General features: G+C 40.1%; 1 non-coding gene across 1 annotated transcript; it reads right to left on the bottom strand.

The window, feature by feature from the left end:
- Positions 1-5,252: 5,252 nt before the first annotated feature.
- On the bottom strand, positions 5,253-5,359 carry LOC127108821 (small nucleolar RNA R71). The gene has a single exon (XR_007796331.1). It is a non-coding gene; the product is annotated as a small nucleolar RNA R71 (small nucleolar RNA).
- Between the last annotated feature and the right edge of the window lie 9,134 nt (positions 5,360-14,493).

A 14,493-nucleotide genomic window follows, 5' to 3' on the forward strand; every position in this document is an offset into this window, starting at 1 on the left:
TGCTTCGAATAGATCGAATGTTACTTCCTCATTTTGAACTCTCACCTTCATTAAACTGTCATCAACGTCAATCATCATTCACGCGGTTTTCATGAACGGTCGGCCCAAGATGAGCGGAGCATCATCATCTTCTTCCATATCAATAACAATAAAATCGACCGGGAAAAAGAATTTGTCGACTTTAACCAAAACATCTTGGGCTACGCCATGAGGATGCGTTGTCGACTTATCCGCCAATTGCAACGTCATTCGGATGGACTTAATTTCTATGTTGCCAAGCCTCTTTATAATAGACAAAGGTATAAGATTAATGCTTGACCCCAAGTCAATTAGTCCCTTCCCGACATAGATATCACCAATTTTAACTGGCAAAGTAACTCTTCCCGGATCAACCTCTTTTTTTGGAAGCGTCCTTTGAATAATGGCACTACAGCTCGCATCTAGGACGATGGTCTCCGGTTCCGTATACCTCCGCTTTTTTGTAAGTATGTCCTTCATGAATTTGGCATACTTGGGCATTTGCTCCAAGACTTCGGCAAACGGAATGTTTATTTGTAGTTGTTTAAAAATATCCATGAACCGAGCGTAATGCCGTTCATTCTCCCTTTTGGACGGGGCATGAGGGTAAGGAAGGTTTTGGATTGGAGTAGTGCTCACTACCTCCTTTCCCTTCGCAACTCTAGAACTCCTCCATCTAGGCTTTTTCACTTCCTCCCCCACTACTTCATCACTCGTATTTTTCTCAATCTCCACACTTTTTTTCTTTTCAACTTCACCATTCTTTTCGTTATTTTCAACTTCTTCCTCCTCACTCCACTCCCCCACTTCACCATCAATATTTTCCTCCACTATTTCCTCCTCACTACCTTTCTTTTTCTCTCTTAGTTCACTCTCAACTCTTTTGTTATTCTCACTCATCAACTCCTTCCCACTTCTCGTTGTGATCGCCTTACAATGCTCCTTAGGATTTGTTTGCGTGTTTGCCGAAAAGGAAGGACCGGTTTGTTGTTCCGCGAGTTGCTTCGCAAGTTGCCCAACTTGAGTCTCGAGATTTTTTATATCCGCGTCATTGCTCTTTTGGTTAGCCATTGACATTTGCATGAATTGCGTCAATGTCTCTTCCAACTTAGAAGTTACGACCGGTGGTTGTTGAGATTGATAAGGATTTTGGGGAGGGTTTTGACGGCTAGAAGAACCACCTCCATAACCTTGGTTATGGTAATAGTTACTCCTAGGTTGGAACCCTTGGTTCCCTTGGAAATGTGGTTGTTGATTTTGAGGGTTTGGTTAATAAGGTTGTTGTTGTTGTTGTTGTCTCGGTTGGTAGTCCCTTTGGTTTGCCATGTAGTTTACATCTTCGAACCCCGGAGGTGGACAGAATCCGGTGTCATGCTCACCTTTGCAAAGCTCACAACAAGCTATTTTTTTAGCTTTAGAAGGTTCCCTCAACTCTTTTATTTGTTGCGTTAAGAGTTCCACTTGTTGTGAGATGAGCTTGTTTTGGCAAGGATGGCATCGTTCGTCCCTAGTTCAAGCACTCCCGACTTTTTCAAAGAGTTGCCTCGACTTTGACTCTGAAGATCATTTAGAGCCATTCAATTTATGATATTTGTAGCTTCTTCGGCACTTTTAGACAATAAAGAGCCACCCGAGGTAGCATCCAACAACGTCTTGCAATTTGGTTGAAGTCCATTTTTGAAAATATGGATTTGAGTCATCTCATCAAATCCATGCCCTTTACACTTCCGAAGCATGGATTTGAATCTTTCCCACGCTTCATTTAAGGATTCATTGATTCCTTGCGCAAACACTGAGATGGTCGTCTTGGATTCCATGAACCGGTTATGGGAGAAGAATCTTTCAATGAACTTCTCTTCTAACACGTTCCAGTCTGTCATGACGACTGGTGTTTGATCTAGGTACCAATCTTTTGCTTTGCCGAGCAAAGCGTGTGGAAATAATCTTCTGAATAACGGTAGCTCCTGAGCCTGATCCACTCCGGCCGCCAATGCTATCTCATAAAATTTCGTGAGAAAAGCAAAGGGATCTTCATGGTCCATTCCGGTGAATGGACTTCCATATAATAAATTGAGAGTTCCCGTTTTCATCTCAGCTTGCCTTCCCGTGTGGTTGGCAAACTGAGCAGTGTTTCTTGGACTGTTTATGCATGGAGTAGAAATAGGCGGTGGTGGTGGCTCCATGTTAGGTATGAATGGTGGTGGATTTGTGGTAGAAGAACTTTCTCCTTGCTCTTGACGTTGTCTAGCCTGTTGCCTCCTACGTCTCATTTTGCTATTAAGCCTCCTTGCGGTTCTCTCGATCTCAGGATCAAAAAGAAGTTCGTCCATAGGGATTTGCCCTCGCATAAAACGTAAGTTGCACACTAAACCAAACAAATTACAAGCACAAGTCAAAAATTTGAAAGCTAAAACTTAAACAACTATTGCGATGCTCGCAATATCAATTCACAATCCCCGGCAACGGCGCCATTTTGTTGGTTGTAATTTTAAGTGTCGGGTTTTTGTTATCGTATCCACAGGGATTGTGAGATATCACCGCCTTTCGACAGTTGTATTAATTCTTAGCTTAAGGTAACAATGGGGTTTTGGTATTTGTCACGGTATCTTGCATGAAAGTATAATAAAATGCGGTAAAAGTTTTGGTTTGAATATTTGAGAAATATTGCCAAAGTTAGGGTTCGACGATCACTTTGCATGTATATGTTCGATCAACAAAACTTATAAACTCCTTTAGATGATAAACTATTTCACAAAGTCCTCCCAATGTGTTTATCTCTAACACACATTGTGAGTTTTCCCATTTTGATCCATTATTTATCTCTAACACAATCTATCAAAATGACAACTTTTTGGTTAAACCTTATGGTGAACAAAATCATTCATTACTATCTCTAGCTAACAAACAAGATTGGATGAAAACCTAGGTTAAGAGTTGGTAAACATCTCTCGATCATAAACCAACACAAAGAGTTTTCAATAAGAACAAAGTTTTCACCATATATTCACCATTAAAGAGTTTACAAATGGAGATCCTTACATTTACACACAAAGCTAATGATCATCTACATCTAACCTTGACAAAATGAAGGACTTAGCTACTCATTTTCATGGTAGCTTGGTCAACAAGTTTCGGAAGAAGGTTGATCAACATCCGAGTCGAATAATCGAGATTGGATGGGAATCCACCTTCTTTTTGTGAAAGATGGTTAAGAGATGAAGAGAAATGGTTTTTAGGTCACAAAAGATCCTTGGAACAATGCTGTAAAAAAATCTAGAAAAAGTACAAAAGTATGGAAAAATAATGTATGGCTCCAAAAAGTGGCACTTGCTACTTATAGAGCAGCTACTGGGCTGTCATGCTCGCTAGGCGAGCAGAATGACTCGCCTAGCGAGCCCCTAAATGAGGCACCTGAGGCACCTGCGCCCAGAGAAACAGCCTTTCCTAGACTGTCATGTTCGCTTAGCGAACAAAACCTTCGCTTAGCGAAGGACACACATCAACCTTCGCTCTAGCGAGGTTGAGAGGTTTTGCTACTGGAATGCTCGCTGTGAACTCGCTAAAGCCTCGCCTAGCGAGTGAGTGCTGGCTGCGCTTTTCACCAAGTCTGGACGTGTTCGCCACACACCTCGCTGGAAGCTCGCCTAGCGAGTGTGGTCATGTTTGCCACTGTAAAATCCTGGGGCTTTTCGCTTGGCTTTCGCTGGACGCTCGCCTAGCGAGTGCTTCGCCACAGCCCTCGCCTAGCGAGCAAGCTGATGAATGCTTGTTTTATTTGATCCCTTTGCCAAATTTCTTGTGTCTTCACTTTCTATTATTTCATGCCTACTTCCTGCACAATAACACACAAATCAAAGGTACCAAGATCGCTTATCATTGAATTGCATTTCATCCAAAATAAAGGTGGTTTTGAACACTTTAGCAAGGAAATGGAGTGAAAGATGCCCACATTTGATAGCTCAAATAAGCACTTGTGGGCATCTAACAACTCTCCCCAACTAGATTCTTGCTTGTCCTCAAGCAAAGTATGCCCCTTGAAGGACAAGAGGATTTGCTTTAAGAAAAAGGTTTCTCCAAAGTCGGATAAAACGGCTCAAACACAAGCGAATCAGCAGATACAATTTTCCAACGGTTCGAATAAAATAATACACAAGAACTAAAACTTAATAGCAATGCGAAATATGTATCTATCTACAACAATATTATTTTGAATGAATCACCCTATCTCTCCTCTTCGAATAAGGATTGAAGAATTTACGCGTTTGCAACCGCGGGAATAATCTCACTCTCTAACAAATAATGAAGAAATCAATTCGATTCATACAATGTCTAACAATTATAAATGGTAATGTGGAAGCACGAAGATCACTAAGGACTTTTCGGTTGAGGCTTGGTTAGGTTAACAAACAAGGGTCATTTCTAAGGCCATTGAAAACGAGATTGTCGATGCAAAAGAGACATTCACTGTACATTATTTACACATCTCAACTTCGTTCCATTTATTTCTCATTTGAAACCTTCACAACTCTTATTTCACAACTCAATTTTTATTTTTCACTATTTTTCTTCCAAGCAAGCATTCATTTTTCTTTTCTCTATATTGGTTTTTTTTTTCTTTTCTTTCACATCATATTTACAAAACAGATGTTTTTCTTTTCTAATTATTTTTATTTTCAATGCTTGCTCGGTTTTTCAAGAGTTGTGGCACTTACTGATTCTCATTTTCGTTCTCCCCAACTTATTTCTTACTCACCCTAAGTGAATGCTCTTAACTTTTTACGGCAAAAGAACAATAAATCAAGATTTTCCGACCTTAATATCCCTATTCCTGAACCAGTTATTCAACCAGAGATTGTTGAAGGACTATAAAACCATCCTCTTAAGTACTATGCAATCCCTTCGCAGGATGAACCACATAGCAACATCGTTTCGTCTACCATCGAGGCTAATAATTTCGAGCTAAAACCTTCGTTGTTGTTAGCCGTACAACAAAACCAATTTTCAGGTAGTCCCACGGAGGACCCGAACCTACATTTGTTAGTATTTTTGCAATACACAGACATAGTGAAAGCAAATGGTGTCAGCCCCGAAGCTATAAGACTACGTATTTTCCCATTCTCATTAAGAGATATAGCTAGAGCTTGGCTCCAATATCTACCATCCAACTCTGTCACTATGTGGAACGAGTTGAAGAAAGTTTTCTTAGCACGATATTTCCCACTAGTAAGACGGCTATGCCAAGAGCCCAAATAAACGGGTTTAAACAAAAAGATAATGAATCACTTTTTGAAGCTTGGGAGAGATACAAAGACATGATGAGGATTTGTCCACATCATGGTCTAGAAGAACGGTTGATCATCCATACTTTTTACAACGGTCTCTTGTACAACACAAGATTGACAATAGACGCTGCCATAGGTGGCACACTGATGGATAAACCCTACAATGAGGCCTATCAACTTATCGAAAGTATGACCCAGAATCATTACCAGTGGGGAAGCGAAAGAACCTTCGTAGAGAAACCTCCAACGAAAGGCGACATGTACGAATTAAGTAGTCTTAACCATGTCAACACCAAGGTAGACGCTCTTACTCAAAAGATAGACAACTTGACCATAACACCCGCAACCACTGTGGCTGCCGTAGCACCAAACTACGAGATATGCGGAGTTCAAGGGCATGTTGCCCCAAAATGTCAACTCTTTACAGGAACCTCCACAGACCAGGTGAACTATGCTCAAGGAAACCCTTTACTCAAACACCTATAACCCAGGTTGGAAGAACCATCCTAACTTTTTGTACAAAAACAATAATGCATTGTATGCACCTAACTAAGCACCTGCTGTACCACCAGGATATCATAAAGCTGCAACAAATACTCAAAATTCTCCTAGGAAGTCGAACCTAGAAATAATGATGGAAAACTTCATAGCTACCCAAGCCCAAACAAATAAGGATTTCCTAAATCAAAACATACACACTAGTGAGCAAATCAAGCAGTTAGCAAACAAGGTAGATGCGTTAGCCACCCATAACAAAATGTTGGAAACACAAATCTCACAAGTGGCTCAACAACAAGCACCTACTGCTGCTCCTGCAGGCACGTTTCCTGGACAGCCGCAACCAAACCCGAAAGGTCATGCAAATGCTATTATACTACGAAGTGGGACAGAACTAGACGGACCGACCGACCCTAGAATTCAAAACCCATCCATGCACCAAGAGCCTGGTTAGGAAACTGAGAAGGAAGATGATCAAGAGGAAGATGAAAATCAAGAGTCCGTAAAGAAAGAAAAACCTTATGTGCCTCCACCACCGTATAAACCCCCTATCCCTTATCCTCAAAGACTTGTTAAATCTAAAAGTGTAGGGCAATTTAAAAAACTCATAGAGCTTCTAAAAGTACAATTGAATATCACAATACCCTTTACAGAAGCCATCACTCAAATGGCCTCATATGCTAAGTTTCTCAAAGAAATCTTATCTAACAAGAAGAAGATAGAGGATAACAGAACCATTACACTTACTGTCGAGTGTAGCACCATAATACAAAACAATATGCCTCATAAGATGAAAGACCCAGGTAGTTTCTCCATACCCTGTGTAATCGGAAAGTTTGTCATAGACAAAGCACTATGCGACTTAGGAGCCAGTACTAGTTTAATGCCCTTGTCTATATTCGAAAGGCTAAAAATGGGAGAACTAAGACCTACGAGGATGTCCGTATAACTTGCAGATCGCTCTGTTAAATTTCCCGTAGGTATGCTAGAAAACATTCCGGTACGCATAGGACAATTCTATTTCCTACTGATTTTATAATCATGGATATAAAAGAGGATTCCAACATCCCTGTCATATTAGGAAGACCATTCCTAGCTACAATCGAAGCTATTATAGATGTTAAGAAAGGCAAGCTAACCTTTGAAGTTGGTGACGAAAAAGTCAAATTCATTTTGACGCAATTCCTAAAGGCACCAGCTATAGACGATACCCGTTGTCTACTAGATATCATCGACGGATGTATAAGAGAAATGAAGAATGAACAAACATCATACTCCGAAATACTAAAAATTCCAAGGCTTCCTACTTTTGAAGATGAAAATTGGAGTGAGGAATACCAAGATGACAACCTAAGCGAATGTCTAGCACTAACGCCCGATCATATGCCTTGCCTAAAGAAACCAACCCTAGAACTTAAGACGCTACCCAAAAATTTAAGGTATGAATTCCTAGACACTAAACTCGAGCGACCTGTAATAGTCAATGCAAACTTAGGGTAGATAGAGACCTAAAAGCTCCTACACATTTTGAGAAAATACCCAACTGCTTTAGGCTACACAATATCTCAGATCTAAAAGTAATAAGCCCTTCCATATGCATGCATCGCATAATGCTAGAGGAAGACAGTAAGACCTCTAGAGAACATCAAAGAAGGATAATTCCCATTCTGAGTGATGTAGTAAAGAAAGAAGTGCAAAAGCTGTTAGAAGCAGGTATTATCTACCCAATATCTGATAGTCAATGAGTCAGCCCAGTACATGTCGTACCAAAGAAGGGAGGCGTCACAGTTGTCAATAATGAAAAAGGAGAATCTATAGCACAAAGAGTGGTTACTAGAAGTAGAATGTGTATTGATTATAGAAAATTAAACAAATCCACTCAGAAGGATCATTTTTCTTTACCGTTTACCGATCAAATGCTTGAACAATTGGCTAAGCATTCTCACTTTTGCTACTTAGACGGTTATTCGGGATTTTTCCAAATTCCTATTCATCCTGACGACCAAGAGAAAACGACCTTCACATGTCCCTATGGTACTTTCGCTTACCGACGAATGCCATTCGGGCTGTGTAACGCTCCCGTAACATTCAAAAGATGCATGATGTTAATTTTCGCTGATTTTATAGATGACATCATGGAAGTCTTCATAGACGATTTCTCTGTATGCGAACAGAGCTTTGAAGGTTGTTTATCGAATCTTGAAATGGTACTTAAAAGATGCGTAAAAGTGAACCTCGTGCTAAGATGGGAAAAATGCCATTTCATGGTCCGACAAGGGATCATACTCAGACACATAGTATCTGATAAGGGGATTGAAGTCGACAAGGCCAAAATAGAAGTTATAGAAAACCTTTAGCCTCCGAAAATCGTAAGAGAAATACGAAGCTTCTTAGGATACGCCGGTTTCTACCAGTGATTCATTAAAGATTTCTCAAAAATCACCAAACCTCTGACTGGCTTATTGATGAAAGACGCCGAATTCATCTTTGATGACAAATGCCTAACGGCGTTTGAACAACTGAAAATAGCTCTTACTAATGCACCTATCATGCAACCGCCCGATTGGAGATTACCCTTTGAAATCATGTGTGACGCTAGTGACTATGTTGTAGGTGCAATCTTAGGACAAAGAAAGGATAAGAAACTTCATGCAATATACTATGCAAGTAGAACCCTAGACCCTACATAGATGAACTACGCCACCACATAAAAGGAACTTTTAGCCGTAGTGTTCACTCTGGATAAATTTCGTTCCTACCTAGTAGGAGCAAAGATAATTATCTATACCGACCATGCTGCAATTAGGTATCTGTTAAACAAAAAGGACGCAAAACCAAGACTCCTAAGGTGGATCTTACTATTACAAGAATTTGACCTAGAAATCAAGGATAAGAGGGGCACTGGAAACGTCGTGGCCGATCACTTGTCAAGAATGGAAGGTATTGAACCTGAACGAGTGCCTATAAACGACGATTTCACGTACGAAAGACTCATAGCCCAACTGGAAAGAAATGCATCTAAATATGCATTAGCCCATAAGGATACCAAAATAAATGAGGCAGTGGAAGCAATTTTCACTAAAACCACACTGCCATGGTACGCTGACTTCGTCAACTACTTAGCAGCTGGGGTGCTTCCACCAGACTTTACTTACCAACAAAAGAAAATAATTCTTCCACGATCTTAAACATTACTATTGGGATGAGCCTCTGCTTTTCAAGAGAGGCGCCGACGGTAGAAAAAGTAATCTCCCACTGTCATTCTGCTCCCTATGGAGGACATGCAAGCACCTCGAAGACTGGCGCTAAGATCTTACAAACTAACCTCTTTTGGCCCACTATGTGGAAAGATGTCCACATTGCGATCATAAATTGCGACCGGTGTCAACGCACTGGCAACATATCTAGACGCGACGAAATGCCACTTAAAGGCATTTTGGAAGTAGAAGTCTTCGATGTTTGGGGAATTGATTTTATGGGACCATTCCCATCTTCTTTTGGTAACAAGTATATCCTTGTTGTGATCGATTATGTATCAAAATGGATTGAGGCCATAGCCTCTCCAACGAATGACACATGAGTGGTAATTAGACTCTTTAAGTGTATAATCTTCCCTAGATTCCGTGTGCCGAGACTTATCATCAGTGACGGTGGCTCCCATTTCATTTCAAGGATTTTTGAAAAGCTATTACTGGAATATGGAGTCCGGCACCGCGTAGCAACACCCTATCACCCACAAACGAGTGAACAAGTAGAAGTCTCGAACCGAGAAATTAAACAAATCTTAGAAAAGACGGTTGCCACCTCTAGGAAAGATTGGTCCTCAAAATTACACGGAGAACTGTGGGCATATAGGACAACTTATAAGACCCCAATAGGAACCACGCCTTTTAAGCTAGTTTATGGAAAATCATGTCATCTGCCGGTAGAATTAGAACATAAAGCATATTGGGCCATTAAGACCCTTAATCTCAATTATACTGCCGCAGGCGAAAAAAGAATATTAGACATCCATGAACTAGAAGAACTTAGACTAGATGCGTATGAGAATGCCTGGATCTATAAAGAAAGAAATAATAAATGGAACGACAATCGCATATCAAGGAAAGAGTTTAAGCAAGGCGACAAAGTACTTCTGTTTAACTCCCGCCTCAGACTCTTTCCTGAAAAACTTCGTTCTAGGTGGTCCAGTCCCTTCGAAATTACCAATGTCTTTCCAAATGGAGCGATAGAGATAAAGGGAAAAACGAGCGAACCATTTACAGTAAACAACCAGCGTTTGAAACATTACCACAACATTGACAACAATGATTTCATCGTAAATTTAAAGCTTGCAGAGCTGCCTGCTCATTCACAAGAATAACATATATTCTATTTCTGTCGAGCTTACGACAATAAACAAAGCACTTGGTGGGAAACAACCCACACTCTATCTTTAACTATTTAATTTAATTATCTAAATTTCTGATTATTACTATTGCTTATTTTTCATTCTTTCTTTCTTTCTTATTTCTCATAAAGTCAATCGGTATCTTTCTTTATTATTGACCATTACTAACTTAATGTTGTTATCTACTTGACTTTATCTAGCTACTGACCATCATAATGCAACAAGTAGATTACATGGATATAGTCTTCAGAGACAGAGCTCAAAGGAGACGTTTTAAGGGTCTAGCTCAGAGAGAAATGACACTAACTTTATACCCAAATGGATGCACCATGACCAAATTAGGTATAAGAGACAATGTCATGTTCCTAATTAACCAACTAGGCTGGGGACACCTTTTCCATCAAAAGAAAATTTAGTTCCTACAGTAGGTTGACGTTAGAATTCCCCATCAAAAGAAAAAGCCGCGTGGAATGTTAAGACATCGCTTGCAACGTGTCTGACTGCATATATGGAATAGTCTCCATACACTGGAACTGCTGTTTTGGAAAAGAAACAGTCAAGAGCTATAAAAGGTATTTAAAGATAGTCTGAGATTTTGTTGGTGATTCTCTGACTGTTTCTCAGCAAAAATTAATGAACCTTGACCAAGCATTTATTCCTACCGTTAATTCCTAAGCACGGGCTGGACTATTTAAAGGATGTAATAGCCCTCTTCTTCTCACAAGAGAAGCACTCCATTCCCTCAGAATCATGGGGTATGTTAAGGTTTGGGCAAGCTGCGCCTGGATCTGGTTTTGTGAGGGGTGCCTTTACAAATGTTTAGCTAAAAAGGGGGAGAGAAATACAGTGGGGTTGAGAATGTACCAGAAGCAAGCTGGTTGTGGTAGCAAACAGAAACTGGCGTCAGGCACAAAATCCACCAACTGGGTATACCACTTGTGTCTTGTGATCTGAGTTAAGAAGACAGTTGTGCCTTGTGATCTAAGTTACATTGCCTATGTACTCAGCATTACATACTCTTCAGGAAGCTCTCCTGTTGAGGGGAAGGGTTCTGGTATAACTGATTCTTGTACCTCTACTTCCTCATGTACACCAACTTTGGTGTTTGTGGTGGTGGAGTCAATGACAGAGATGAAGAGCATACCCATATTGGGATGTTTTGTCCAGTGCAAAGTTTATTTGTTTTAGCTAAAATTTGCCAAAGGGGGAGATTGTTAATACCTTAGGATTGGCATTAATTTTGTAAAACAAATAATGTAATCATCTCTGTTGTTTTAATATGTTGGGTTGAAGAAGTTCAACATTTGGACCAACATGTCAAGTACGATGTCACGACATCATGTCTGTGACATCGCACATGTGTAGAAAACTGAATTAATTAATTCAGTATATATTCTGGGATTAGTAAGGATATTTGGTGAATATCCTAACTCCCATGTGGAGGTCTTAAAGACTCAATTAGAAGATATATAGGCTCAAAATAAGGAGATATATATGGAGAGATTTTAGGATTGAAGACCTTGTTTGTAGCAGAAATTTTCTGCTGTATTTGTAACAGCAAAGAACAAGTTTGCTGCGATTTCTGAAGGCCCAAATCCAGTTGGGTGATTAGGTTATAAATAGCACATTGTAACCTAGTTTTTGTAAGCCTCTTAGAATGAAATTTTAGGGGTGTGTGTGAGGTAAACCTCCCAATCTGTGGGAAGGTTACCATGAGTTTCTTAGTGGTCAAAGCTGAGAATATTTGTAACTCAAAGCCTGTAGGCAAGAGTGATTTTGTTCTTGAATGAAGCTGTGAAGCAAGTTCAAGGTGTGTTAACATTACATTGTATTTGTAGTGATAGGAATGGAAACTGGAGGTTTCTATCTAGGAGTTCCTAGGTATAGATTGCATTGGGTAGGGATTAAGTGAAGAGTTGTAAACGGGGGAGTTTAACTCTGAATTAATACTGCTGATAGTGGATCTTCTTCCTGGCTTGGTAGCCCCCAGATGTAGGTCATGTTGGACTGAACTGGGTTAACAATTTCCTGTGTTTGTTTTCCTTCTGCATGTGTTTTTATTACTGTCATAACTCAGCTGGTATTCCAGTCAGCTTATCAAGATGATAACAGACCTGGTATATAGCCTTCTGTTTGAATGTCAATCAGAATGTTGTAACATTCATCAGTGACAGCGTATACTGAATAATAAGCAGGTTAGTTTCAGTTCAGTATTTATTTAAGTCTGTTCTCTTCAAGGATAACAGACCTTGCATCGAAGGATCATTGTGAAACTGTCAAACTGGATGTTTTGACAGTAGACACTGAAGGTTGATACTTGAGTAGAGACTAGTTGGTCTTTTACAGTACTGCAAACTTAGCACAGTCTGTTTCCAGGAACATAACAGAATCAACATATGTTCTGGCTGTCGAACTGAATGTTGTGACATTCATTCCCAACAGTATGAGCTAAAGTGTAGGATGATTGGTTTTTCTGTTTCAGTCTTTTTCTCAGGCTATTCTTCAAGGATTCAACAGCTGAGCCAAAATCCAGGAAACCAACTACTAACCTACAATTAATGAACCTAACAAATAGCCTAGTTGTTAGCAATCTAATAAATGGAAATTAGATTAACGTGTTCAACCTTTAATTCAGGAAATACAAGTAAAAGACAAACACACTGGAACAATGTAACAGATGATGTCCAAAATCAATAGTAAGACATCATGCTGATAACTGTGTAAGAAAACAACAGAAGTGAGTGCTAGGATTGATCTCTGTTGAGCCTTTCTTCCTGATGCACAGAACCAGGTGTTTATTCATTCTAGGGTGACATAGAATGAGATGTCGTGACATCTGTGAACGTGTGTATATTAGTACAGTGATTAATAACTGTCTTGCTGTATTAGTTACAATGTTAGATCAGATGTCATGACTTGGAGTAGAACATCTGAATTCTGACTACACCAGAATTTCAATTGGTATCAGAGCAGGCATCCTGTCTGTTTCTGGATGAGATCCATGGGTGATACTTTCTGGTATCTTGCAAGGAGTTATGTTAGTACTGATGCTGGAACCGGTGAAAGGTTCTGTAATCTCCCTGAGTGGTCCCTTGAAGTAGGGTGATGGATTGTTCATGACGGGAATGGTGTGTACCTGTCTCTGGAGGTTGGCAATTGGCCTATGTGTGGAACAGCTGTGCTAGTATTGAATCATATTCAAGCCTGGTATGTTCTTGGAGGCTGATATGGTGAAGGGTGTGTACATAAGTTGAGTTGTATTATGATTTCCGCTGCATAATACCTGGCAAAACTCAAACTCTGATGTAGTTTCTCCTCTTGTGGATGAAAGGTTGTTGTATTCAAGATTTCATCATAACCTACTGAAGATGTCAAGGATACTTGAGTCTCCTCAAGTCCACCCATCATGACGTTCTCTCTTCAGGATGGTAAGAATCACCTGATTACTGATTCCTTTGCACTCTTAGGCAGTGTATATGAAGACCTTGAAGATTTTCAAGGAAGGTTTGTTCCATGCAGGTGGTACTAATGTTCTATGTGATGTTAGAACATGTTGTTCAACAAGTATGCACCTACTGGTTGAAGAGCAGATGTTTTTAGGCGTCAAGCAAAGGAATACTTTTGTTTGGAACCTACTCCTGACCTGGAAGAGGAGACATCTGTGTGAGCTAAGTTGACTAGGGTAGGGTCAACTGTGTGTATGCTCAAGAAGGTCACTTTTAGAAGTCTGATCTCTAGAAGTGGAGCTGGTTGAGGTGTGACATTGTGCAATCCTTGTTGTGTGCCTTATTCCTGTAGACTGATCAGGGTTGGATAGTTGTTCCCTGAAGTACTAAGGTGTACTGGAAGACAAGTCCCTTGGATGATAGAAGTCAATAATGGGGTAACCTGACTGCTATTCCATCTAAGAGGATTGGGACCATGAATCTTGTTATTCAAACACCACGATTAGAAGTGGCAGTTCTTTCAAGGAGTGAGAATATGAAGATTCAGAGGTTGGTTGAGGTAGTATGCTCTGGAAATGCATATCTACTATGGACTGGTGTTGTTGTCTTTCACTAGTACTTATGGTCAGCTGGGATCTGATTGGTGTAATTGGAGCAAGCATAGGTATAACACATAGAGTTAGTGGCCACTAGTAGGGATGGTGTATGTCATGTTGAGACATGTCTGTACAATGCATGGATATTGGTGTGAAGTTTCCATGATTGTTAATTTGAGGGGGAGTTTTGGTTAACCTCCTCACATTTGGTCAGCCTAGGGTATGGTTGGCGGTTGACCTGTGTCACATGGGTTCTGGTGGCT

This window comes from Lathyrus oleraceus, chromosome 7, assembly GCF_024323335.1.
Source record: "Lathyrus oleraceus cultivar Zhongwan6 chromosome 7, CAAS_Psat_ZW6_1.0, whole genome shotgun sequence".
Classification (NCBI taxonomy): domain Eukaryota; kingdom Viridiplantae; phylum Streptophyta; class Magnoliopsida; order Fabales; family Fabaceae; genus Lathyrus; species Lathyrus oleraceus.